The following is a 24360-nucleotide window of genomic DNA, read 5'->3' as shown; positions in this document are numbered from 1 at the left end:
TCTGCATAGGAGTGGTAGCACAAATCCTGTTCGCTGATGATTTTGAGGAGAGGGCGAAGGTAGATGTCGGGTGACAGGGGTGATCCCTGAGGGACTCCGCAAGAAATGGTGCGCGTTTACAAGGTAAAAACTCCTAGTTTCACTGTTTGGGAACGATTTCCTAAGAAGGATGCGAACCAGGGTAGATATGCATCTTTAACTCCAGGCTACTTCTTTGAGACGAATGAGTAGAGTTTTGTGATCTACTGTGTCAAATGCTGCACTGAGTTCCAGTAGCACCAGTAGGCATGATTCTCCATCATCTGCTGCTTCGAGGGCATCATCCTACATTTTAAGCAGTGCAGTTTCTGTGCCATGCCCTGGGCGGAAGCCTGATTGTAGTGGGTCAAGGAGTTTGTGGGTATCCAAATGGAGTTGTAGCTGCTGTACTACTGGTTTCTCCATGATTTTGGAGAGGGTGTTCAGGCTTGTCACACACCCTTCTGTTTGTACAATAAATGGCACTACTCTGAGCTCTGTTATTGATTGAAATAACTTTGAGTGTGAAATTAAACTAGGCTAGTGAGCTACTGCTGGTAATGTGTATTGTAGGCATATGAGGAATTTACTAAGATTGGAGAAGCTGTGCATGGCAAATAATCAGCTTCTAAGCTTTCATTTTCATCATTTAACTGAACAAGCTTAAGTTAGAAGCTGATTGGTTACTATGCACAGCTGCTTTAGTTTCTGTCTGCTCCAGTTTTAGTAAATATCCCCCCATAGTCAGTGTTCAAAATAATTTGAAAACTCTTTAAAGGGGTTGTAAAGGTAAACGTTTTTTTTACCTTAATGCATCCTATGCGGGGGGCGGGGCCGAGTGATACAGTCGGCGGCTATGGCCGCCGCTGTATCACGGGAGCGCGCTCGCAAAAGCTTTCCACCATGTGAGGGAGCTCGCATGTAGGTGGAAATCTTTTGCGTGGAGGAGCAGAGACAGCCGCCGAGGGACCCCAGAAGACACGGATCGGGGCCACTCTGTGCAAAACGAACTACACAGCATAGGTAAGTATAACATGTTTGTTATTTTTAAACAAAAAAAATCTTGCCTTTAGTGTTCCTTTAAGGTAACACTTGAGTATTTAGCAACCATAAAATGATTATTTCTTACTGCTAACCATTAATCCTTTATTTCGCCTTGCAACCACACAGACTCTCCTAAGAGAGAATGTCAGGTAAACAATATTAACTGTAATATTAACAAATAAAAACTCAGCCTCTTAAATGAAGACAGGAAATAAAACCAAAAACACATTTTGAAAATTACCAAATTGCAGCAAACCCCTTTAAGGTAAACACATTTTGCATCTTGTTCAAGAGGACTCACACAACAACTTAACACATTTCATATTCCACTGTCGGCAAGAAAAGAGATGAAGTGAAAATCTGTTTTGTTGGAAAAAATGGAAATAAGTACATTTTTTTACGGTCCCTGAAACAGAGACATATTACCTTGTATGGCACATAAAATATAATTATCATTTTAAAGTAAGGCTTACAAAATTTGTGCCCAAGGGAATAAATGCACCTACACGAGAACTATGGAATCTTTGTCATTACGATGAATCTTGCTCCTTGGCTCTTTTTCACAGGGAAAAAAATATATATATTTTTTTGAATAATTATGGATTCACGCGCTCAGCCGTGGGCTGACACCATTAGCAGTTCCCATCAGCCCTTGTGCAAATCATAGATACTTCACTCTACCTGCTGCCTACTCGTCAAGCTTAGTGCTTAAGTAATGAGTTTTTCTACCGCCTGTAGAAACACAAGTTTGCCTGTGTAAATTGGTCCATTTGGAAAGCTAATTGTAGGATAAGACAGACTATTACATGGAGAATTGTATGTGGATGTATGCATAGCTTTTTATATAAAAAAAATTGACAGTAGCAGTTGAATTGTCAGCTTTGAAACGGAAGTTCATTTTTAAAGTGTACTAACAGCGACTTCAGTGATGAAAAATGCTTACTGACAGTAATAGAAGGCAAACCTCATTAAGGAAACTTAAGCCAAAGCCTGCAAGAGCTGAAACCCTTATGCCACGTACACACCATCACTTTATGTGATGAAAAAAAACGACACTTTCTGTGAAGTAAAAAATGACGTTTTTGAAACTTCAATTTTCAAAGACGAAGTTGCCTACACACCATCGTTTTCTCACAATGATCTTGCAAAGTGAGGTTACGTTCCACCACTTTTTTCCATTGAAGCTTGCTTCATAAGTAGCTTCTGGGCATGCGTGGATGAAAAAACGTCTTAGAAAACGACGTTTTTTGCTACACACGGTCAATTTCTGTGAAGTAAAAAGTGCACTTTTGAAAAACGACACATAAAATTGAAGCATGCTTCAATTTTTTTTGGTCGTTTTTTACAAGACATAAAACAACGTTTTCCCCCACACACAGTCAATTAAAGTGACGTTTTTAAAAACGTCATTTTTTTTCATCACATAAAGTGATGGTGTGTACGCGGCATTAGGGTTCGTCATTGCATCTTATGGAACAGAATGAGTAAATTTTTCATTGTGTCCTCACCTGAGAGTGATTGCTGTGTGTTGTGAAAGCTGCTAATAAAGCTTCGGAAGGTGCCATTTTATACAAGGTGCCATTTTTCCTCTTGTGCCATGGATGCATTACTCATCCAGATTATTCACGACCCAGGCATGCCTCACAGCGACCTGCCCTCCATTAGTAATCAAATCAACGTACCAGGGAACATATTTGAAGGAACTAGGCCACAGCGTTATTAAGTTACAATTACATCCCAAGGTCCTTGCCAAGCTGCCCATCTGGATGCCTAGCCCTTAGCGTTGCTGTAGCTTGCAATACTTGTTGTTTCAGATCAGAAAATAGAGTATTGATAACGGAGGAACACTCCTCTCGCTGAGAAGCCCTAGAGGGAAAAGACTGGTGATACATCAACCATCATGACTGAATTCATTAAATAATTGGGCTTCAGAATGTCATGTCAGCTGCCAGGCTGAGACAAATTGTGCACATGCTGGCAGGAGGGTAGAAGGTATGGTGCAGTTTTTGACAAACTGCATTTATATCACACAAAAATGTATTGATACATATATAAGGTAACATTTGGATGATTCATAAAATATAGAAATAGAATTTGGGTAATTTGGACAGATATCTGTCTTTGAAAATAATTGTGATTTTTTTATGGAATATTATTCTAGTTAATTGTTGACATAATTTTTCTATCATTTTTAATCACATAAAATGTGTTCTAGAAAATTCTGGCAAAGACATCAGTGCTGCTGCTGCTGTATATGTCATTAAATCCCAACTCCAGTGCTTTTTCTCCCCTCTCCATATGGCTCCAACCTGCTTTGGAGCACCCTCTACACTTTCTTTTGTTTTAAGCCAAATACCCTTTTTTTTTACAAGTGTTTTTCTTAAATTCACATGATGTCACAGATCCTCTTCCTCTTATTTTCCTACATTGGTGGGAGGGTCCTGAATGATGCAGAGAGTGATACCAAGTAACGTTGTATCACTGCTCTCTGCAGCATTCTTCTGTTATCCCAGGATGGCTGAACTAATTACCCCAGAGAGACCTTGACACTATGGCCTGGATTCAGAGAGATCAGCGTATCTTTAGAGCGGCGTAGCGCATCTGATATGCGCTACGCCGACGTAAAATAGAGAGGCTCGTACTGTATTCACAAAGCACTTGCTCCCTTTCTTGCGCCGGCCTAACGTAAAATGGCCGGCGTAAGCCCGCCTAATTCAAAGTAGCAAGGCAGTGGGCGTGTTGTATTAAAATTAACCGTGACCCCATGTAAATGCATGGCCGAACGAACGGCGCATGCGCGCATGCTCAGAATCACGTTGCATATACTCCCTAAGATACGACGGCTCAATGCGTACGACGTGAACGTAACCTACGCCCCCCATTCACGTACAAATTACATAAACAACGTAAAATACGACGGCTGTTTCCGACGTCCATACCTTAACATGACTTACCCCTGGTTTATGAGGGGTAAACTTACGCCGGACGTACGCCTTATTTAAATGGCATAGCTTACTGCGACGGGCGCAAGTACTTTCGTGAATCGGCGTATCTAGGTCATTTACATATTCGACGCGTAAATCAACGGAAGCGCCCCTAGCGGCCAGCGTAAATATGCACCCAAAATACGACGGCGTAGGAGACTTACATCGGTCGGATCAAGCCGAAATTCAGGCGTATCTGGTTTCGAGAATACAGTACATAGATACGACGGCGCATCCTAGAACTTACGTGGCGTATCAACAGATACGCCGGCGTAAGATGTCTGTGAATCCGGCCTCAGGATTCACAGGAAGTGGGTTGAATGACTCTGGCAGTCATTCAACTCTGAAGATTGGTGACATCTTGTGTCAGGAAAGAAGTACTAAGTGGGAAAAAATGTGAATTGAAGCTTAGTATGCTGTTTTAAGTGTAAGCTGCTTTTTTTACTTTGACTTTGTCTGGGCACTGATTTTCTTTTTCTGTAACCACTTAACAACCAGACCAATTCTGACACTTCTCTCCTACATGTAAAAATCATCACTTTTTTGCTAAAAAATTACATAGAACCCGCAAACATTATATATGTTTTTTAGCAGAGACCCTAGAGAATACAATGACGGTCATTGCAACTTTTTATCTTGCACGGTATTTGCGCAGTCATTTTTCAAATGTGTTTTTCTTTTTAAAAAAAAAAGAGCTTCATGCTTTTAAAAAAAAAAAAACAGTAAAGTTAGCTCAATTTTGTGCATAATGTGAAAGGTGAAGTTACGCTGAGTAAATAGATACCTAACATGTCACGCTTCAAAATTGCACACGCTCGTGGAATGGCGCCAAACTTCGTCACTTAAAAATCCTCATAGGCAACGTTTTTTTTTTTTTTACTGGTTACATGTTTTGAGTTACAGAGGATGTCTAGGGCTAGAATTATTGCTCTCACTGTAATGTTCGCGACAACACCCCACGTTTTTATATGTGGGCGGGACTTACATATGCGTTCACTTCTGGGTGTGAGCACATGGGGACAGGGGCATTTGAATTTTTTTTTTATTGTTGTTAATTTTACGAAAAAAAAAATTAATTTGACACTTAAAAAAAAAAAGAAGAAAAAAAAGATCACTTTTATTCCTATTACAAGGAATGTTAACATCCCTTGTAATAGGAATATGGCATGGCAGGACCTCTTTACAGTGAGATATGGGGTCAATAAGACCCCACATCTCACCACTAGGCTGGCGCCTTTTTTTGAATGCAGAGGCCGGGTGTAATGTCATAACATCACACCCGGCCTCCGATGATCATAGAGACTCCGGCGACCATCTGGTCCGCCGGAAATCTCTATAATCAACATCCAGGGCCGGCGGATCTTCTCACGACTCATCGATCACACAGGTGAGTCGGTAGAAGCACTGGAGGTCAGCTGGAGGGACGTCCCCTCTCGCCGCCCGTAAGAACGATCAAGCGGAGGAACAGCCGCTATGATCATTCTTATGATGTAGGGAATTGCTGGCTGAAAATGCTGATATCTGAATGATGCCTGTAGCTGCAGACATCATTCAGATATATTACCACAAAGCCGAGGATGTCATATGACGGCCAGCGGTGGTTAAACAGGATTTTGACTATATTGTAAGTGGCACACACATGGACGGAGCAAGCAGGACTCAAAAAAAATAAAAATAAAAGATGCCCAATTCAATTTGGTATTGTCCTTTAACAGCCTAATTAAAATAAATCTGTGGTGAGTTGGTATAGAGATTACCATCTCAGACCTCCTTTTGAAAATATTAGTTCCCTGGCTGTTTTGATGATCCAGTATCCTCACCACATTTTAAGTCACTTGCTTGGAAGAAGTATATAATGTATTAGCTAGAGACAGCCACGCAACTAGCATTTTGCAGAAGGAAGTCAGCAATGTCAAACTCCATAATTTTTGGTATAGAATTCCTTTAAAGCAAAAGTAGACCCGTTTATTTGAATGTTTACCAAAATTGTTATATTCAAAGCATGCCATGAATGATAACTGGCACATATAAATATGCTCTCAACTGAACTATCAAGCCATCAAATGGCTGGTGTCATAACTGATCACATGTGCAGCACAATAGAAACTGCAGATCAAACAGATACTAAAGGGTTGATTTACTAAAGGCAATCAGATGATGCACTTTGCAAATGCAGTTGCTCCAGAGCTTAGTAAATTAGGTAAAGGTTCACTTATTCAAAGAATAACCAATCATATGCAGGGGAAATAAGCATTTTTTCTTGCACATGATTGGTAGATGGAAGTCCGCAGAGGCTTCCCTTTAATTACTAAGCTCTGAAGCAAATGCCTTTAGTATGTATGCAGGTGCAGTCTGCTTTCCTCACTGGTGGAGCTGATCCGCATCGGCATTGCAAGGGAGAGGAAGTCAAGAGGTTCCTTTATGGTTTCCTAGGTCACTGGGGAAGCTATCCCAGTGGATGCTGCCCTCCCATGTAACTCTGGTGGCCATCCTGAGTCAGGCAGGGTCTATTTAAAACCATGGCTCTAGGGCTTGCAGTGCTTTCTGTGTGTGTGTGTGTGTGTGTGTGTGTAGTATAGGGAAAGGTCACCCATCTGAAAGGAACAGTAATTGGTGGCAGGGTGAGGTTCCAGGTGAGTAAGGAAAGGATAGTGACACACTATCCTTCCTGGAAACCTTTCCATTTGGGTACAGACCAGCCAAGCCACATTCCCCCCTTAACCTCCCGGGCAGTAATCCCGAGTCTGGCTCGGGGTGGAAATCCAGTACCATTAGCGGTATCCTCGAGCCAGATTCGGGATCACATTGCAGTATCCAGGCAGAGTTTACTTACCTTGACCCCTGGATCCTGCGATGTCTCCCCGCTGTGTGAGAGAGCTGTCTCCTCGCTCGATTCCCCCAGTGCCCAAGTGCCACGAGCTCCGTTTCCTGCGACGTTACAACGCAGGGGGGGCGGAGATCGGCGCCAAATAAAAAATAAATAAAAAACACAATACACATAAAGTATACTGTAATCTTACAGATTACAGTACTGTATACAATAATTACACATCCCCTTTGTCCCTAGTGGTCTGCCCAGTGTCCTTTATGCACTTTTATATAATAAAAACTGTTCTTTCTGCCTGCAAACTGTAGATTGTCCATAGCAACCAAAAAGTGTCCCTTTATATCAAAAATGGTTTTAGAGCAGCTAGAAAACAGCGATAATAAATTATAATCACTTGCAGAATTGAGCGATAGCGATTTGTTTGGAAATTCGTCATAAAAAAATAAAAGTAATGACAGCGACAATTCTGCAACTGAGAAAATTTCAGTGATTTTGATTTGATTACATTATTGAATAATTTTTATTATTATTATATTATTATTATTTGTTATAATTATTTATAGTTATTTATTATATTATAATTTATGATTTTGTGTTTCAAACTTTATCATACCCGGGATGTCTACTAGACTCTTGTTTGGACAGATTTAAGTGAGTTATTTCTAAGAATTAAAGGCTTACATTACAAAACGCCAAATTTCCATGCAAAACAATTGTACCGCTTTCAGCATCAAAAACCTGACATAATCATACCGCCAGGGAGGTTAAGACAGAAGCCATCATCACATCTGAGACTTCCCACCTAGTTGTTGTGAATTACTAGATTCTGCATTAATACAAGTTCTGTTCTCTGCAACTAGACTCTGTGGGGTTGATATACTAAAGGCAAATCCACTTTGCACTGCAAGCAGTGGCGACCCGTCCATAGGGGGCGCATGGGCGCCGCCCCCCCCCCCCCCCAGCTGTCCAAAAAAAATGTGGCGGTCTGCAAGTGTACTTGGAAGTGCAGTCGCTTTAGATCCGAGGGGGACATCCAAGGAAAATAATGATTGGATGATACATGATACATGTACATGATTGGATGATAAAAATAAGAAGAGCTTCACCTGATTTCAGATCTACCCCCCAGATTTACAGCGACTGCACTTCCAAGTGCACTTGCAGTGCAGAATGAATTTGTCTTTAGTAAATAACCCCCTATGTGTTTATTGCTGCTGCACCTCCCCACAAGTAAATCAACCACTGAGATAAGAGCCTCCTCGGCTGTGGATATTAGGAGGGTTTAGTTCTTCTTTAAAAACGAATACAAGCTGGAAACCATTAGAATGAGCATGGCTATTTAAAGGGTAGCTCCAGCTAAACTGGTAAATACTCCTCAGCGTGCACTACTGTTTTACTGTATATGCCTGCAAAACATGAAAAGTATGAAAGCACTGCAGGCTCCATATCACTGACCTGTCTACTGCCTACTTGATGTATTATTATTAACCACTTTAGCCCCAGAGGATTTGGCTGCCAAATGACCAGGACACTTTTTGCGATTCGACACTGCGTTGCTTTAATTGACAATTGCACGGCCGTGCGATGTGGCTCCCAAACAACATTTACATCATTTTTTTCACACAAATAGAGCTTTCTTTTGGTGGTATTTGATCACCTCTGCAGTTTTTTTTTTTTGCGCTATAAACAAAAATAAAGCGTCAATTTTGAAAAAAAAAATATTTTTTATTTTTTGCTATAATAAATATCCACAAAAATATATAAAAAAAATTGTTTTCCCCAGTTTAGGCCGATATGTATTCTTCTACATATTTTTGGTAAAATAAAAATCGCAATATGCGTTTATTGATTGGTTTGGGCAAAAGTTATATCGTCTCTACAAAATAGGGGATAGTTTTATGGCATTTTTATTTTTATTTTTTTTCTATTTACTATTTTACTTTTTTAATGGTGGCAATCAGTGATTTTTATGGTGACTGTGACATTATGGCGGACACATCGGACACTTTTGACGCTGTTTTGGGACCATTGTTGTTTATAAAAATGCACTAATTACTGTGCAAATGACACTGACAGGGAGGGGGTTAACCACAAGGGGGCTAGGAAGGGGTTAAATAAGTCCTAGGGAGTGATTCTACCTGTGTGGGGGCTGGGCTTACTGTGACATGACAGGGCAGCACAGTGGTGTAGTGAGTAGCACTTCCGCCCAGCAGCAAAAGGGTCGCTGGTTCGAATCCCGACCACGACACCATCTGCCTGGAGTTTGCATGTTCTCCCTGTGCCTGCGTGGGTTTCCTCCGGGTACTCCGGTTTCCTCCCACACTCCAAAGACATGCTGGTAAGTAAATTGGATCTTGTCCAAATTGGCCCAGTATATATATGTATATCTGTGTGTATGACTGCGTGTCACGATCCTACGGGGTAAAATGACCGCACCAGCCAAGCAGACTCTGGCTGGAAAAAGCGCCTAGAGGCGATTCAGTTTGCATGTGTAGCGCTATACAAGTCATTCATTCATTCATTCACTGATCGCTGCTCCCGATGAGAGGGAGCAGACGATCAGTGTCCTGTCACTAGGCAGAACAGGGGGATGCCTTGTTTACACAGGCATCCCCCCGTTCTGCCTAGTGACAGGACACTGATCGTCTGTTCCCTCTCATCGGGAGCAGCGATCAGTGAATGAATGAATGAATGACTTGTATAGCGCTACACATGCAAACTGAATAGTGACAGGATCGCGGGACACCGGCGAACATCGAGTCCGCGGGTGCCGCGGGCACGGTCACAGAGTTCGCGGCAGGGGCAAGTGGTTAAATGTCATCAATCCATAATATTTTATCTCTCACTGAAAAATCACACGATACAACACCTCTTTCTATGGCTTGAAAGATTACCACTAGAAAACAAAATACAGTAAAACCTTGGTTTGAGAGTAAATTGATTTGAGAGCTTTTTGCATGACAAGCAAAATATAATACATTTTGTCTTGCTATACAAGCGATGTCTTGATATAAGAGTAGCGTCATGTCATAACTGAGTATAAAAAAGAAGAGAGGTACCTCTAAGTGTAGCAATATGGTTACATTTAATGAAGGTACAACATTTAGCAACACGTTGCTACACTTAGAGGTGCCTCTCTTCTCTTTGATATCTTTTATATCTTGCTTCTAATCTCCTTGTGGATGCTTCCATTTGTGGATGGACATTTTATGGTTACACAACTCATCACATTGCTATAATCTTTTTATATGGACTATAAACTGAAGAACCTATGAATTAATGGTTGTAAAACTAATCATTTGAGTTTCCATTATTTCTTATGGGAAAACTCACTTTGATAGACAAGTACTTTGGAGTACAAGCATATTTCTGGAATGAATTATTCTCGCAATCCAAGGTTTTACTGTAGGTACCACCTTCCAGTGTGCCTCCAACACGGAGCATCAGTTAGGATAGACTGGGTCTTTTGCCCTAGCTGCTCTCTTTTTTCTCTTATGGTCCAAGCACCTGTGCACCCTGCTGCCAATATAATACTATTCCCCCCTTAAGAGCCGGTTCACACTGGGGCGACCTGTCAGGCGACTCAGCCGCCTGACAGGTCGCGGTCCACAGTAGTCAATGGAACCGTTCTAATAGGAGCGACGCTAGTCGCTCCGACTTAGAAAAAGGTTCCTGTACGACTTTGGGGGTGACTTGCATTGACTTCAATACAAAAGTCATTTTGCAAGTTGCCTCTCAAGACGCCTTGAAATCGCCTTGCCGAGTCGCCCCCAAAGTCGTGTCGCCTGTGTGTGAACCGGCTCTTAGAGTATGCACATTACCTCCATTCCAGATTCCATTTTAAAGTGCCAGCAATACAGGGTTGTCCTGTGTCTTCTGTGCTCTGCAGTGTTATCTCAAGCATTGGTATTAGCCCTGTCCAGTTTATCTCTTTTGCCGCGTATACACGGTCATTTTTTGTCTTGGAAAAAAACGTTGTTTTTATCATGAAAAAAAAGAAGTTTTTCAAACTTCATTTTAAAAAACGACTTTGCCCACACACAATCGTTTTTTCAAAATGCACTAGCAAAGCGCGGTTACGTACAACATGTACGACGGCACTCTGTTCCATTCAAGCTCCCATCTCATAACTTGCTTCTGAGCATGCGCGGTTTTAAAACGTTGTTTAAAGCGTCGTTTTAGCCCACACACGATCATTTTTTATGACACAAAAAAACGACATTTTGAAAAACGTCATAAAAAATTTAAGCATGTTCGAATTTTTTTTTGGTCGTTTTTTAGAAGACAAAAAATGATGTGAAGCCCACACACGATCATTTTAGAAGACGTTTTTAAAAACGTTGTTTTATATCATCACAAAAAACGACCGTGAGTACGCGGCATTTGGACTACTGGACATCTGGCACTTAAAGGAGAACTGAAGAACTGAACTGAAGTCCCATTGTAACAAACAGCTAGTAGGCAGGCTTTAATTACAGAAGAGACAATGAGCATGCACCTACCTACCTGCTTGTTGTCTTCTCTGGCACTGCAAAATAAGCTTTCTATGTCCCAGAATGACGGTCTCATGTGCATGTGCAGTAGTGACATCATGCTGCACCATTTAATGTAAGTGGCCGAAGAACGCTGGTGTGGGACCGCTGGAAAGGTGAGTATAAATTCTTTCGTTTAGTAAGTGTGTTGTTGCCAGGATAACTAGGTGAAATTAATGCCGAAAAGCCTGTAAAAAGACAACCAATGCAACCACCACATATAGGGACTGGTAAGATGCCATATACTGTACATTCCATTTTTGTTTTTGCGCTTAGATATATTTAAAAGCTCACCTGAACTCTCTTAATGTATCAGACAATGCAGTCATGCTGCATATATAATAACTGAAAATCTACAATTTTTTCTCTGCTAAGTGCTGCAGCAATGGTTAAAAAAAAAAAAAAAAACTGTACTGGCAGCACTTATACTATTTTCACACACAAGCAGAAACCTAGCTCTGTGACAGGCTACCTTCCCTGAACTCTGCTATTATCAACAGTTCTGCTCAGGGAACAAGAGCAATGTTGATAAAGCAGTGTTCTAAAAGCCATTTGTCTATTTTACAGGCATCATTCACACAGGCGTTCTACAGGTGTTCCTTGCATTGAGGCAGACCCATTCATATCAATTGGGATGCAGGGGCTGCGCGGACGGGTACAAAGAGCCCCAAACGCATGCTGTCTGCTGTAATACACCCGAGTAAACTAGCCTTGAGAGTTGAGAGTCATGGTCCAGGTTCTGTGGCAGCACAGGATTTTTTAAAAGAAGCTGCTTAAAGTAAGCAAAAGATAAGCAGTAATACAATAGGAAGGTTGAAATGTGCTTTAGCCTAGGTTCCCATTGGAGCGATTTGTCATGCGTTTTGAGAGATCAAATCGCATGACAAGTCGCAGCCTATTTGCGGCAATGGCACTGTTCCAATCGATGCAACACCAATTTGGTGGCGCCGCACTGCTTGGCAAAAGTAGTTTGTGCACTATTTTTGACGATTTCAGGTGCGATTTCCATAGACATCTGTGTATGAAGCCACACAGATGAAATTGACGCTGACATTGCTACTTTCAAATCGCACAACTTCAAGTGAAGTAGCACGATTTCAAAGTAGCATCAATGTGAACCAGGGCTTAAAGTGGTTTTAAAGGCTGACGTTTTTTTTTCTCCCTTCATACATTCTATGCAAGAAGGTAAATTACCTTCAGTGTGCAGCTCCCCCTTAGCCGCCTAATACTTACCTAAGCCCAGTCTCGGTGCAGCGATGTGCACAAGACTCGAGGCTCTCCCGGGTCTCTCTCTCTTGATTGGCTGAGATGGCAGGGAGTGGTACATAGCTTCCTGTAAAATTCACAGCACCCTGCCATAGTATTCCTCTTAAGAGCCTTTGGCCCTGATAGGCTGGCTCTGGAGGGGTGTAGGTTCCTAGACAAGTTGCATTTGCCTGTCATTTGCCACATGTAATTGAAAGAACTGAAATCCAGTTAATAAAAAGGGGTTGGCCAGGGCCAGTCAGGTTAGATGATGCTGAATGTTTTCTAGCCAGGAAATGAGGTAGGTACTGACTTGCTGCAGCTTCTAATGCACATTGTGATAAGCTCAGTGTACAGTGAACTCAGAGCAAGCTATTTCAGTAGAGCAGAAGAGCCAGTACAACTGCGCAAGACTGAAGGGACAGCTGGAATTGTCTTTGTATTGGGTATCAGCCTATGCATTGCTCAGCCATTATTGTGAATACTGTAAAGACTGGATGTGTGGCAGTAAAGATCACCACTGTGAGTCAGTCCTATACAAAGGTGACACTGTCTACAACAGGGGTAGGCAATACATTTTTCCAAGGGACCATGAGACGTTGGGTCTCCTGTTGAAGGTTAAATGAGTATAGGTCGAACTTAAATCTGCCTTAAAGTGGAGCTCCACCCTCTTTTTCAAGCCCCCTGCATCCCCTTCTACTGTGTCCCCTTAAACACATTTGGCATATTTTTTTTTTTTTTAACTCACTGTGTTATTAATTTTTGTCTAGTCCTTCCAGCCGCAGCTCGAGGCTAAGCACGTCATCCCTCCCCCCCCCCTGTGGTTATGCCTCCTGGGAGATCTATCCCAGGATTTAATGCTGGTCCGGGGCTTTATCTGTACTAGTTGCTACATCAAGCCTCGCTCCATCTCCCTTTCCCAGCAATTCTCCGCCTCTGCCCACCCCCTCGAGTTTCCTGTCCATGCATATCAAGCGCACATTCGAGGTGTGTTAGTGGGGTGGGCTGCATGTTTACCATCTCTCCGCCTCGCCTCCGCCCCCTCGCGATAATGGGCCAGATTCAGGTAGAATTGCCCATCATTTACGGAGGCGCAGGGCAACGTTTTTGCCCTGCGCCCCCGCAAATTTGCTCCGCTGCCCTTGATTCACGGAGCAGAAGCTCCGTGAATTGCGCGGGCGCGCCGGCAAAATGCCCGGCGCTAGAGCACGCAATTTAAATGATCCTGTAGGGGGCGGGAATCATTTAAATTAGGCGCGTTCCCGCGCCGATCGTAGCGCGCATGCTCCATCGGGAAACTTTCCCGACGTGCATTGCGGCAAATGACGTCGCAAGGACGTCATTTGCTTCAAAGTGAACGTGAATGGCGTCCAGCACCAATCACGATTCACTTACGCAAAGTACGTAAAATTCGAATTTCGCGGGAACGACGGGTATACGTAACATGGGCTGCCCCTGCTAATAGCAGGGGCAGCCTTGCACGAAAACCACCGTACGTAAACGACGTAAATTGCGTAAATTGCGTACGCAGGGCTCGCGCAACGTTGTGAATCGGTGTTAGTATGCAATTTGCATACTATACACTGAGCACAACGTGAACGCCACCTAGCGTCCAACGCAAGAATGCAGCCTAAGATATGCGGGCATAAGAGCCTTATGCCACGCAGATCTTAGGCTGCAGTCTGCGTAACGAGGTTCCTGAATCAGGAGCACTCGTTATGCCGGGGCAAGTAAGCAATTGCGCTGTGTAACCTATGGTTACACAGGCGCAATTGCTTCTTGAATCCGGCCCAATGTTTCCAATACATATGCCCACACTTAAGATGGCCACGGTCTAATGCTAGCTTATAAACGCTCAGAATGCTGTAATAACCTAACAAAACGGACCTTAGTTTACAGACTAACTTTTCTAGAATACATTAAGCTCGTGTATTATAAGGGTATTTTTATTTAAAAAGTGTCATTTTAGCCGGAACTCCACTTTAAGCCTTAAAGTCATTGTAAACATCAACATGAAATATAAACATATTCCTCTATAGATGTACTTGCCCCAATTAAGAGCACTATGGGGTTGATTTACTAAAGGCAAATCCACATTGCACTACAAGTACACTGCAAATGCACTTGGAAGTGCAGTCGCTGTAGATCTGAGGGGAAGATCTGAAATGAGAAGCTCTGCTGATTTTTATCATCCAATCATGTACAAGCAAAAATGCTGTTTTTTTATTTTCCTTGCATGTCCCCTTCAGATCTACAGCAACTGCACTTCCAAGTGTACTCGCAGTGTTCTTGTAGTGCAAAGTGGAGTTGCCTTTAGCAAATAAACCCCTAAGGCCCCGTACACACGGTCGGTTTGGTCCGATGAGAATGAACCGAAGTTCATTTTCATCGGACCAAAACAACCGTGTGTATATGCTATCGTTCTGTTTTCCTTCGGTCCAAAATTTTAAAACATGCTTCAAAACCGAACCGATGGACCGCTGCCCCATCAGACCAAACTGATGGTTAGTACATAAAAGCATCGGTTCAAAAACCGCGCATGCTCAGAATCAAGTTGACGCATGCTTGGAAGCATTGAACTTCATTTTATTCAGCACGTCGTGTGTTTTACGTCACCGCGTTCTGACCCGGTCGGACCATTCTCATCGGTTTTGTCCGACCGTGTGTACGGGGCCTAAGTGTAATTTCTGTCTGCTGCTTCATTCCTCTGCTGTCAGCATTAATCATTTCTGACAAGTTTACCTGACACCAAGAGAAAAAAGGTGATGGGGGAAGGAGCTCCAGCTGATTGACAGTCTCAGCTCTGTTCCTGTGTGAAGGAGGGGCATGTCCCTTCCTTCCCATCAGCTGTCAAAACTCTCCTCACTGAGCTTTGCATTGTGTCATTTCAGCTCTCCATCCCCTTTTATCTGACGGTTTAGGCAAGCTTTATAAATTCTGGCCTTTGGACGGATGTAGAAAAGGGAAGAAGATTTGTTTCATCTCTGTGTATCACCTGTGACCAGTCACTTCACTGGGTATATGTAAGGGTTTACAACCACTTTAAGCTGCCCATAAATGGATTGAATTTTGTCTGATTCAGTAGGGACCAGTTGAATTTCAATCCATGTATGGGCAGGTTTGTTGTACAGAAGTCAATATGTCGAACAAAAAAACTAAAATAAAATCAATCAATGACCAACCTTAATGTGAAGCTGCAAACAGACTGTGTTGGATACCTGCTGTAAAGGGGAGGACGATAAACTAGATGAAACGCATCAGTGGAGGACATTCTCATTGCTTCCCTGCTCTACCAATCTGTCAGAATGCCTCTCTAAGCCCTCAGCTTCCAAACAGATGGGTGCAGAGAGCAATGCAGATACTAGAGGCATTGCAGTCCACACAGGGAGAGGCAATGGGCCAGATGTGGCCCACTGGTCGCTATTTGCCCAGGTCTGGTCTACAGTTACTGAGGCTACTATATTAACAGGCAAGCGTAGAGTATGCCCGTTGCCCAGCTGCCCATGAAACTGGACATTGCACTCAATATTATTCAGATTTTAATTTTTTATTTTTTTTCTAGCATGCTAGGATCTTAACGCACATTTTGAGCCTACTGTATTAAAAGACGGGCGTAGAGTATGCCCAGCTGCCCATGAAACTGGACATTGCAGTCAATATTATTCAGTTTTTTTTTTTTTTCCTAGCATGCTAGGATCTTAACACACATTTTGTCATTAACTGAGCTGTAAGTCTTGTTAAAAACTTCTGTCTGAGTACAAAAGACCGTCTAATGACCATTACAAGAAAAGACCACGATTTTCTTCTAGACAAACAAAAACACTAATGATATTTTTTTAAAGGGAATTTAGACTGTAGGTGTTAGATTATTCATAATTACGCCAAATCTGTTTTATGTGAATTCATATGGAACAGTACTCAACAAATTGCACTACATTTACTGGCAATTTGAGACAGTTTAGCTTATTTTTTATTTTTTGTAAAATATATGAAACAAATAAGAATAAAAGGAATAAAGTAAGATATTTAAAGGATATTTAAAGCCAAAACTTGAACCTAAGAATGAACAGAAATCTTTAAATGGGGACATTTACTCTCCCTTTGAGACTTTTTCTCAATTCTTGTTGTAATTCCAAAAAGAGGAATATCCCCAGCAGGATACCGGCACTAAAAAACAGCGGGCCAGATTCACAGAAGAGATACGACGGCGTATCTTTCTTTGTTCATGGTATAAAACTTTGCAAATAAATAATCTGTCTTCATAAGTGTAGACCAAGATGTATTTTGTGAACAAAAATAAATAAATAGATGTATATTATTTAGTCTCTGTGAAAGTTAGGAGTCTACAAACTATGGTATTAATCCTGATGTTCTGACTGCCTATATCATTTCTTGAGGCCCTAACATGCCAGGTCAGTCTAAATACCCCCAAAATGGTCCCTTTTTAAAATGTAGACTGCCAGTGTATTTAGTAAGAGGCATGGTGAGTTCTTTGAAGTTGTAATCTTTTGCCAAAATTATGAAAGTAAATACTTTTTTTTTTTACAAAGTTGTCATTAACACAGTAAATCTCACACACAGCATAGGCATATTTACAATTACACCCCAAAACAACACATTCTGCACTCCTCTTGAGTATGGGGATACCATGTGTGTGATATATTTTCACTGCTGAGATGTTTAGAGGGGCCCAAAATCCAAAGAGTACCTGAAGGGTTTCAAGGGGCATAAATATTGCATTAGCGTTTCTGCCTACCTACCATATTTCTCACACACAGCATGTGCATACTTAAAATTGGGCGGCATAGTGATGTAGTGGTTAGCACTTTCACCTATCAGCAAAAGAGTTGTTGGTTCAAATACCAATCACGACACCGCCTGCCTGAAGTTTACATGTTCTTTATGTGCCTGCATGGGATCCTGTCTAAATTGCCCCTAGTATGTGTATGTATGAATGTGAGTTAGGGACCTTAGATTGTAAGCTCCTTGAGGGTAGGGACTGATGTGAATGTACAATGCATATTTAAAGTGCTATATAAGTACCTGAGATATATAAAATGACACCCTAAAACACATTCTGTTATTCCTCCTGAATATGGGTATGGGTATGTGAGACTTTTTTGCAGCCTAGCTGAATAATGGGACCCAAAATTCAAGGAGCACCTTCAACCTTTCAAGGGGCATAAATTAAGCATCTGATTTCCTGACTACCTATCACATGTTTGGAGGCCCTGGAGTGTCAGGACAATAGAAACATCCACAAAATTACCATGTTTGGAGAGTAAACATCCCCAAGGTATTTTGTAAGAGGCATGATAAGTCTTATGAAACTTTCATTTTTTTCCACAAGCTTTTGTAAAATGCGGAAAGAAAATATTTACTTGTTTCTTATGTCTCTTCAGTGAACCTTATATATAACTCAGAATTGTAAAGCTATTTGTGCTTTTTTTTGCATTATAGCATAAATATGGACGTAATCATATTTATGTTGCAGATAAAGATTAGGGCCCGGATTCTCAAAGGAGTTATGCCGGCATATCTCCAGATACGCAGTCGTAACTCTGAGTGCGGCCCGTCGCAACTCGGCGCCTGATTCATAGAATCAGATACGCCTCACAGTTGCCTAGATACGAGCGGCGTAAGTTTCCTCGCCGTCGTATCTTAGGGTGCATATTTACGCTGGCTCCTAAGTGGCGCTTCCGTATATTTCCGCATTGAATATGCTAATTAGCTAGATACGCCGATTCATGAACGTACGTGCGCCCGGCGTATCAAGATACTTTGTTTACGTAAGACATACGCCGGCGTAAAGTTACCCCCCATAAAGCAGGGGTAAGTCATGTTAGGTATGGACGTCGGAAACGTACGAACAGCGTCGTATTTTACGTTGTTTGCATAAGTCGTCCATGAATGGGGCTGGACGTAAGTTACTTTCACGTCGACTAGGCATTGAGCGGGCGTAATTTAATTAGAAAATTCTACGTGATTCTGAGCATGCGCGCGCATGCGCCGTTTTCGAAAAAAGCGTCATTTACGTGGGGTCATGATTAGTTTACATAAAACACGCCCCCCTGTTCCTCATTTGATTTAGGCGCGCTTACGCCGGCACATTTAAGCTATGGCGACGTAACTTTGGACGCAAGTGCTTTGTGAATACTTCACTTGCCTCTGTAAGTTGCGGCGGCGTAGCGTAACTACTATACGCTATGCCCGCTTACATTTACGCAGCCCTAGGAGAATCTGGGCCTAAGTCACCCAACTGTAAATTTCCCCCGATGAAGGAAAATATGTACCAATATGAATTTCCGAAACATGTCGGGATGCATGCTATAAATCTGTTCAACTGACCTCAGCTTTACTTTGGTAGCTTCTGGATTATTAGCCTTGGGTTTGATATATAAATTCTGTATACAATTGGTTTATTGGTATACTTCTGTATATTTATATACATGGGATACAAATTTACTACTTGTATATTTAATAAAGTTGGCACTTGTATGCCCTTTTTAACATACTCCATTACCTTAATTTTTCTGCTTTAAAAACCCAAGGGGGTGGCCTCCCGATGCAATTGTTGCATGTTTCTTCTATTCATGCTTTAAAGTGGATGTAAACCCGATTTTTTTTATTATTGTTTTTGCTGGCACAATTTAGAGTATAAGATTTCCTATCATCTGTGCCCAGTCTTGCCACACAGAGTTAGTCCAGCTCTGAGCAATCCTCTTTTATTGGTCAGTGAGATACATCTTGACAAACAGAGAAAAACAGAGAAAAAAGTCAAATCCTCCCCCTTGCTTTGAGTGACAGGTTATTTACATATCTCTTGCACTAGCCTGAGACAGGCATTATATTTTAATTCCCACCCCCACTCCTTTTCTGAAGTCATGTGGTTACTTTTCTGGATTTTGACTGGATGTTAGTGATCATAGCAGAATTTAGTGTAAGGAATACACAAGAAAAAATGCATGTTGACAAGGGGAGTGTAGAGGTGGGCGGGGAGTCTACTGACATCACGACTCCAACCACCGAGCTCCAGACAACAGACCCACCCACATAATCAGCAGTTTTTCAGTTCTTATAACAAACAGAGGGGAGACATTTGACAGGTAAGGATACATGCAGGAGGCTTCGCTGGTTTTGGTGATACTGTACTGATTATAGTTATATAAGAGCAAAAAGAGCTGCGCTAACCCTAATACATTAAATTAATACATGTGCATAAATATAAGCAAGTTAATAGTCCATAAAGATCATTGTATCCATTGACCAAAATAAATAAATAAAATTTGTCCCTTTAAGTGTTCAACGTGACAATTAGGCCCCGTACAGACGACCGAACATGTCTGCTGAAACTGGTCCACGGACCAGTTTCAGCAGACATGTTCGGTCATCTGTACAGCCGAGCGGACAGGATTCCACCATACATTTGCCCGCCGGGCCTTTTTCGAGTGGGCAAATGTTTCTAAACATGTTTAGAAACATGCCCGCTGGAATCCTGTCCGTCGGACATGTTCGGTCGTCTGTACAGACCTACCGTACATGTCCAAGCGGCCGCCATCCCTCGCATGCGTCAAATGACTTTGACACATGCGTGGAAGCATTGAACTGCCAGGGCCGCTTACGTCACTGCGTCATCGTTGCGGCGACGGTGCGGCCTCGTCGCCGCGTATCGACTACGCGCGGATTTCTGTATGATGGTGTGTACAGCCATCATACAGAAGTCTCCGGGCGGACATGTACGCTGAAAACGGTCCAGCGGACCGTTTTTATCGTACATGTTTGCCCGTCTGTACGAGGCCTTAAATGAATGTTGTCACACCACTACAAAAATTGCATCTTCACCACATAGAAGACACACTTACCAGATGGCAAACTTAAAAGCTTGCGGCTGTTGCCCAGCCAAGGCCTTTATACTGAGGGGAACGCTGATGTCAGATCATGGACCGATCTCACTCCATGTGGGAAGAAGCCAACCAAACATCTTATACTCTCACAAGAACCAAAGCGTCAACTCAGCATTCAGTGGACAATATGCCAGGATACCCAAAGAAAAAATCGCTATAGTGAAAACCTTTAATCCTAATAAATGGTATTGCACTTTCAGTAAGGAGCAAAATTAAAAGCAAAGGATAAAAGCCGGACAACTTTCAAAGACTACCTGTCCTTCTGGAACTGTAGCAACGCGGTGACATCAGCACTTCCCTCCAACCGACACGTTTCATCACTAGATGATGTCATCCTGGGGCAAGGGCGGCATACTGACTCACCGCTTAAATGAAAAAACAGAGAACAACACCTCAAACTGAGTCTCGGTTGACAGTTGTCCTGGTCTGGTGACATTGTCAGTGGAGTGGCAGTGACCAGGAACACGGTTGATGGCTTACACTGATCAGGTGATACTAGGACTGCTGTGGCAGCAATCAGGAACACTATTGCTGGCTTACACTGGTATCATGAAACTGAGACTGGTAAATGGCCAATCAGGAACAATGTTGATGGCTATACTGGTCTGGTGAAACTGAGACCGGCGTGGCAGCAAACAGGAACACAGTTGCTCCCTTACACTTGTCTGGAGACACTAGGACTGTTGAGGCAGCAATCAGGAAGACTATTGCTGGCTTATACTGGTCTGGTGAAACTTGTGTGGTAGTAATCAGGAACAGTGACCCAGATTCAGGTAGCAATTGCGTCTGCGTAACCATAGTTATGCAGCGCAATTGCTTACTTGCGCCGGCGTTTCGAATGCTCCTGATTCAGGAACCTCGTTACGCCGACTGCAGCCTAAGATATGACTAGCATAAGGCTCTTATGCCAGTCATATCGTAGGCTGCATTCTTACGATGGCCGCTAGGGGGCGTTCCCGTAGTGGTCAGCGTATAGTATGCAAATTGCATACTAACGCCGATTCACTACCCTACGCGAGCCCTGCGTACGCAGTTTACGTCGTTTCCGTTCGTCGGGTTTCACGTAAGGCTGCTCCTGCTATTAGCAGGGGCAGCCAATGCTACGTATACCCGTCGTTCCCGCGTCGCGAAGTTTAAATTTAACGTCGTTTGCGTAAGTGAATCGTGATTGGCGCTGGACACCATTTACGTTCACTTTGAAGCAAATGACGTCCTTGCGACGTCATTTGCCGCAATGCACGTCAGGAAAGTTTCCCGACGGAGCATGCGCACTACGTTCGGCACGGGAATGCGCATAATTTAAATGATCCACGCCCCCTACGGGATCATTTAAATTATGCACCCTTACGCCGGGCATTTTTGAGGAGCGCCCACGCAAATTACGTGGCTACTGCTTCGTGAATGAAGCGTAGCGCAGATAATTTGCGGGGGCGCAGGGCAAAAACGGGACGCTGCGCCTCCGTAAGAAGTGCGCAGCGGTACCTGAATCTGGCCCACTGTTGACAGCGTACACTGGTCTGGTGAAACTGGGAGTGATGTGGCAGTGATCATGGACACTGTTGCTGGTTTCACTGTCTGTGGTAACACTGGTATTGGTGTGGCTGTGAGCAGCAACACTGCTGCTGGCTTACACTGGGCTGGTGATACTGGGACTGGTGTGGTGGTGATCAGGTACACTGATGCTGGCATACACTGGTTTGGTGACACTGGGACTTTTGAAGCAGCAATCAGAAACACTGTTGCATGCTTACACATCAGTGCTGGGGTGGGGCAGGGGTGCACTTAAGGAAAATGTAAACTTTAATAATGTATTTATCCCTTTTGTACTCTTTAATCTGTAAAATATACAATCAAAATCATTTTATTACATCTGTTTGACAAGTGCAAAAAAAAAAAAAAAATGCTGTTAATCCAGCCAGAAATCGTACAAGGTGATAACTTCCTGTGCTCTCTGCCTCTGGACAGTTACATAAGTGTCATAAGTAAGAACTGCGTGTATTGTCAAGTGGCAACCAATCCAATTTAAAGTTTTATTAACTTATTATTGCCACTTACCATTCCAGAGTTTTATTGGACTGGGGTGACAAGGAACTCATAGGCCTCATACACACGACCAAGAAACTCATCGTAAAAGAAACATAGTTTTCCTCTACGAGTTCCTTGTCAGGCTTGTCGAGAATCTTGTCAAGCTTTCTTTGCGCACACACTGTCAAGACAAAATCTCGTCGTTCTCAAACGCATTGACGTACAACACGTACGACGGTACTATAAAGGGGAAGTGTGATTCCACTGGCGCCACCCTTGGGGCTGCTTTTACTAATCTCATGTTACTGCGTGTTAAGTAAAAGTTTGGTGAGAGACGATTCGCGCTTTTCAGTCTGTTACAGCGTGACAAATGTGCTATCTCCATTACGAACGCTACTTTTACCGAAGGTGCGCTCCCGTCTCATACTTTATACTGAGCATGCGTGGGTTTCTAAGCATACACACGAACGTGTTTCTCGTCATAAATCAGCCCGACGAGAAACACGACGAGGAAATTGAGACTCCCGACGAGGCAAAAGAGAACTTGTTCTCTTTTTTTCTCGCCGAGATCCATGACAGTTTTCTCGTCGAAAAACATACACACGACCGTTTTCCTCTGCAAAAAAGCTCTGCCACCAAGTTTCTTGATGGATTTTGACAAGGAAAACGGTGTATAAAACAACCACAAACCTGAAGAAGAAAGAAAAAGTATCAAAGTCCATACACCAGCAACAATGTTTAGAAAAATAATCTAAAAGTAAAATAGTTAAATTGACGATGATAAAGTTGCACTGGCCTTCTTTAATACTTAGCAACTTTGATTTTTTAACCTTTACTGCTAAGAAGTAAGAACTTCCTTCCTTCCAGCATGATTTTATGAAGTGTATTGTTTGTTCTTTGCATTCCTTTAGGAACAACTTCAGATAGCAGTGAATCAGTCAGTGAAATGCTAATGCCATCTGGAAATTACTGAAGCTGTGCTAAAGTCAGGAAGTCAGCTCAAGGTACCTTTAATCTAATTTTATATAGTACAACGCAGTCACATTTGTTCGACTTTCTTTATGCTTCTGGGTGAGGATGCAGTTTCTGTTCCCATCATACAATATTTGGCAACATATTTCTAGTTTTTTTAGAGCAGGACTGCAGTAGGATTAGTGTGCTGCTTAAACCAATAAAGTAGTGAAGGCATTTCTACCCAGAAATCAGACTGCTCTGATGGTGAGGATTTCAGCAACTTTAGGAATTTGACTCATAGAGCACACAGACACTGAGTGCCAGGATAAGTATTAGAACCAATCATCAGACAGGTGGTCTCATTATTGCATTTAAATGCCAAAATATGATGCAGGGGCGGAGCATCTTTTTAATACTATATCTTACGATATTTAAGAAAATCAAATTTTTATGTATTTATATACAGTGGAACCTCGGTTTAAGAGTAACTTGGTTTGAGAGCGTTTTGATTTGCGAGCAACTTTTTTTTAAATTCTGACTCGGTTTGCAAGTGTTGACTCGCAAGACGAGCAGAATTCAAGCTAAATAGGCCTGCAGTACCTCATTTGGCCTGAGGTACGGGGGCGCATGAGCCAAAAAAAGCTGAACATTGGTCTGCAGTACCTCATTTGGCCTGAGGTATGGTGGGGCAGGAAACGAGCCAAAGTGTCCTCAGGCCTTTTCAGGCTCCCTGCTTCCCTATCTGCCCCCCTCTTGCCACATTCGGTATTGCATCCCACTGAAGTCAATGCAGAACAAATTATTTTTGTTTCCATTTGCTTCAATGG

This window comes from Rana temporaria, chromosome 3 (assembly GCF_905171775.1).
Source record: "Rana temporaria chromosome 3, aRanTem1.1, whole genome shotgun sequence".
Lineage (NCBI taxonomy): Eukaryota > Metazoa > Chordata > Amphibia > Anura > Ranidae > Rana > Rana temporaria.
This window is presented reverse-complemented; position numbering follows the sequence as displayed.